Source organism: Mastigoproctus giganteus, chromosome 14, assembly GCF_048544385.1.
Source record: "Mastigoproctus giganteus isolate SK-2022 chromosome 14, ASM4854438v1, whole genome shotgun sequence".
Classification (NCBI taxonomy): Eukaryota; Metazoa; Arthropoda; class Arachnida; order Uropygi; family Thelyphonidae; genus Mastigoproctus; species Mastigoproctus giganteus.
In genome coordinates this window covers 116835629-116841088 of record NC_143588.1, presented here as the reverse complement: position 1 = coordinate 116841088, position 5460 = coordinate 116835629, and positions in this window count along the sequence as shown.

Here is a 5460-nt window from a genome sequence, read left to right as displayed (position 1 = left end):
GAAGTAACTTTTGGCATACAGTCGAATCCGTTTTGTTTGTGTAGATCTGATGAAACTTGGAGTCACATATTATATAATTGACCTTTATATTTGCCTTATAGGCAACGATTGATTGAGGTGATACCTGATTTAAGTCCTGGTAATGAAACTCTTTGTCTAACTTATAATTGTAATGTAGCAACGCAAGATCTTGCCAGGATAGTTTTCCATAAAAGGTAAAAACTTGCCACATGCATAGTAGTTGAATGATGTTTTTTTCCCTCTCAGTTTCAAACTCGAAAGTGTTTTTTATTTAATTTGTTTTGTTTTTTGCAGGCACTGCAAAATTGGACAGTGCGGGATGAATACACTTGCGGGCTTGATTGGCAGTTTTTTTTTCTGGCTCCCAGGCCTGGGCAACTTGGGACTGAGATTGATGGCACACTCTGATCTTCTACCGGAGGGTGCGAAATTTTTGTGCGGCTAGCACAGACAGATTAGTGGACCCGAGCCTGGGGTCGGGCGCCGGGTAGCGGTTGCCGGAGGGTTGACTGCTTCCTATCCAGGAATGAACAGTTGAGAACAGTGACATCAATTGGATTTGTCTAGGGGCCACCGGCAACCATAAATACATACATGTTGCATTCAATTACAACTGCCCGGATTTCATCTACTGCTTACTCGAGATCTTTGCCCGTTAATCTGTAAAATCTTTCTCCTCAGGAGCAGTATTCAAACAGATAGTTGCAGTATTTTGGGTTGTATTATTCATTTACGGTTTTTCTTTTGGCCAATTCCACAGCTCTAAAGTATTCCAGGCACTTGCTGTCCCTCACTGAGTGGTTACTATCTTTATTCCTACGCTTACAATTTGCGTACTGTGGAGGATCTTCTTTGTGCGTACGCTCTGCAAACACGTGAGCACCGTTAGCGCAGTGGTCACAGGACACGATCTTGTGTGTGCAATTGTTCGCGGAGTGATCGTAAGTGAGGAATCGGAAACGTTCATTTACCACGGTAAATTTTCGAAAACGATGAGTGGCAAATCCAAGGTATATTTTGTCTGATTTTAACCTAATCATTTTGTCTGAACATAATCATTTAGTTTGTCCCAGTTCCAGAGTTAAACTGGAAAGTTGTCTCCTGAGACAACTCTTCTTGAGAGACTCTAAAGTCCTTGAGATTTTTAACATACAGATCTTCGAGAATATCTTCCTTAGTATAATCTTTGGGAACTCCATACACCAACACTGTAAAGTTCGTAAATTTCGGTTTTTCAATAGTAAGAGCCTGAACCAGAGACGAATTTTAGAAGTAACTGTAGAGTTGGTGGTCTCCACCAGAACTCCTTTATTCCGTAACAATCTAAAGTTTTTAATTTTAATTTCTCTGAAGTCATTTTTTTTAATGTCTCTGTAATTCTATTTCTTATGTCAAAAGAAAGTTACTTGGCTCCCTCAAACCTTGCGAGGATGTCAAAGGACCTTTAGGACTGTAATCTTCTTCCCGTAGTTCTAGTTGAGGCTTTTGTTGTAGTTTTTGGTTCCTTGTCTTACTTTCTGTGTAGGAACATCGTCCTTAACTATATCTGCAAAGGTCTTTTGCGCTGAGTACTGTCCCTTCATATACATGTCAAAAGCTCTGCTCTTATTTGGAGCTCAGCTGATTTTGCTGAGCCTTTCTTAATCAGTTATTAGGGCTGTTGTTACCGCCTCGAGATCCTCCCAAATGCTATTAACGTGGTCAGAGGCCAGCTTTGTAACTTTTCTGGTCTCTGCAGCCATGTAGTCTCCCAAGGCCTTTTTAATTTTAAGAACTGTTGCATGAACCGTTGACACATCTAATGATTCTCCCAAGTTAATATCTTCTGTGTGTGACACGTTATGTGCAGTTTCAGACTCTGCCAAACCTGTTTCTTAATTTGAATCATCATTTACATTACTGCTCACTGCCACTGAGGATGTAGATGGTATTTAATCCCTTGGGTTTAAAGACCATCTTGGTCTTAAAGAAAAAAAAGCTTGGGTTTCTTTTCCCCAGATATTTACTTATGTGTCTGTTCCTGACATGCTGAGATTACCAGCGAAATATTCCGTTTGGTTGCTATCTTTTGCCTATGGCCGACTTAACCAGTGTGGGAATTGGAGAAAAGTTAAAAAGTGGGTTTTGTATCTCCCCATGAAACCATCAGGGGAGCCACAAAAAAAAAAAAGGAAAATAAGTAATTCTTATTGGACTCCACCTGACAAGAATCGTAATCGTTAGAGAAATGAATATGTAAAGTCTGGTAGCCCTTGTCGCATAATAAAATTTCAGGTGGACTATGCCAGGGTGACACAGGGCAGAACAGAAGACTCAATGGAATTGATGCTAGAATCGCACGAAGAGAGGAAAAACATATACAGTCACTGATGGTAGGTGAAACTACATTTCTGTTATAAGAAAGATATCCTGATACACTGGTGTGCAAAATTTAAGGACCAGTCAAGTTTTCACCTGTAGCCTCTCATAGGAGTGGCCTGGATATGGGAAAAGCATACCAAAGGAACCTCGTGAGGTACAGAAATGATGGAACGGGCAGGCCAATCCAATGTCCTCACTTTCCAAAAGCATATCAACAGCTCAGCTGACGTCCAGATTCGCTGCTGAGACTGAATCTACTCTCATCAGTAAAGAGTACCTTAAATATAGATTTTGTGGTTGTAACCTTTAGAAATAGTGTTGGTCCTTAAGTTTTGCACACCAGTGTAGTAGGGAATCCGATTAGATGGCGCCTACTGTTAAAGATTTCTTTTGCAAAATCTTGGAAAATATCGAAAGTTTCCTTATTTGTAATTAAATCGTGTTCATTTCTAGGAGCAAATTGATGAGATGTAGTTGAGATCTGTTGCCGAAGGGCTTCTAAATTGGGCAAGAATAAATTACGTATTTCCTGTGCTCGATGCCACCGCATAAGAAAGAATCTGTAGTGGTCAGATTAAACTGAAAGAGCTTCCCATTCAATGATCCATGACTGACCTGTTATTAAGTATGATGTGCAGAGACTGGGGAAGAACCATTTCTGTACAGTGCTGGAAGAGGTAAATTAAATATCAGGTACAAACGATTTGGTAACTATACCTTTAGTGGACAAGGACCACCTGGATTGCCAATGGTTGGTGAGGAGATTCCAGTATTTCTCTTTTTTCTTTCTTTGGGTCAGCACTTCGATCGATAGCATTAGCATTAGCATTAGCATTAGCATTAGCATTAGTAGAGGCATATGATGCAAGAAAGCAAGCTTATTCAGCATCAGCCAAAAAAAAAAAAAAAAAACCCTCTCCCATTTCACCCGTCCGTTCGTTCGAAATACCTGTCCAGTTGAGCTTTAAATTTGTTTAGGCTATCAACTTCAACAACAAGTGATGGAAGTCGGTTCCACCAACCAACCAACCACCCGCTGGCTAAAGGAAAATTTCCGCACATCTATCCGACATCCGTCCTTCCTCAATTTGAATTTATGCCCTCTGAGGTGATTATTCTGAGCAAGATGAAGAATCCCATTGGCATTGAGCATGCTCAAACCATTCAAAGCCTTATACACCTCTATCAGATCACCTCGCCGGTGCCTAGTCTCCAGACTCTGTAATTTGCAAAACTTAAGCCTTTCTTCGTAAGAGCAACCCTTTGTTCCATTTACTAATCTTGTTGCCCTTCTCTGTACCCGTTCCAGCAGCTCTACATCCTTCTTGAAATGAGGCCTCCAGACCTGTATACAGTACTCAAGATGTGGCCTAACCATTGCCTTATACAAGGGAATAATCACCTCCTTATCCCTGCTAGAAAAATTCCTGTATATCATTGACAAGACACCATGAGCTACTCTTGCAGCTCGTCTGCACTGCTCAGAGAACTTCATATCTGCCTGCACAATTACCCCCAGGTCCTTTTCATTCTCCACCACTGTCAGTGTAGTACCGCAGAGTTGATACATTGCTCTGGGGTTACTGTTACCCATATGTAGTACTTTACATTTGTCAATGTTAAACTTCATTTGCCACCTCTCAGCCCATCTGTTCAACCTTTCCAGATCCTGTTGCAGCAGCATAGCGTCAGTAGTGTCCTTAACGACCCTGCCAACCTTTGTATCATCTGCAAACTTAGACATTAAACTTGATATCCCATCATCAATATCATTCATAAACACCGAAAACAACAATGGACCCAACACTGAACCTTGAGGAACTCCACTAATAACATTAGTCCACGTTGAGCAGTGTCCATTGATTACCACTCTCTGTCTTCTGCCACTGAACCATCCCCTTATCCATAGCAGCAATTTGCCTCCAATGCCACACTGCTCCAATTTGTGCAGCAGTCTTCCATGTGCAACAGTATCAAAAGCCTTTCTAAGATCCAAATATATAATATCAAAGTTATTCCCTGCATCCAGTTCTTTTGTGACTACATCATAGTATCCAATCAAATTGGTCAGGCAAGACCTGCCCTTAACAAAACCATGCTGCGTCTGAGCTATAACTGAATTCTTGTCTAGATGATCCTGCAGTGCTTCTTTAACCAGTGCCTCCATTAATTTACCTGGAACAGAAGTTAAACTAACAGGTCTATAATTACTTGTGTCAGCCTTTGATCCTCCTTTGTGAATTGGGGTTACATAATAATATTATATTAAGGAGGGTAATAAGTATTCCCTAGGAGGGTAATAAGTATTCCAGATAGTAATATTAAGGAGGGTAATAAGTATTCCTTTCCTAATACAATAGCAGAGACCTTTAGAAATAACATGAAGGTCAGCGGGAAAAGTGCCTGCAATAGCTTGTAGGGCCGGTGTGGAGACTGTACGGCATGTTCGAAGCAGCGCCAAGAGAAAAGACCTTTTGAATAGTATCCAGTTGAGATTTTACGCTAAGAAGGCTGGCCCTTTGAAACCAAATGCAGGAGGCATATGATAGAACTGGGATAAAGATGGTAGGATACAAGATACGGAGAGCATTGTTTTTCAGTGCCCATTCTTTCCTAGAAATTCTGAAGAGCATTGATGTAAAGTTCTTAATCTTTTTAGAGAGATGCTGTAAGTGTGGTGAGAAGAAGAGACGGTCATCTAGGAGAATACCAAGGTGTTGTGTGTGTGGGCACTAGAGGAAGCACTGGAGGCCTACCATAATTTAGTCTTCCCTTAAAGATAATCATTTTTGTTTTTTGTTAATGAAACAGTGAGCTTGTTTTGAGTGGCCCAGTCAAATAGTTTGGACAATATATTATTTGCAGAAGTTTCCAGATCCCTTCTGTAATTTCCGTGGACAAGAATGGATAAGTTATTGGAGTAAGCTATTGTATTTATATTAGTCAGGTCATCATTCAGGAGAAGCCAATCATTTAGGACTAAGTTCCACACTAGGGATCCAAGAATAGACCCAACAAACAACCACAAGGTAGAAAACAGCCGGCTTCAGTCTCACCTGCTGCTAATAAGAACAGATT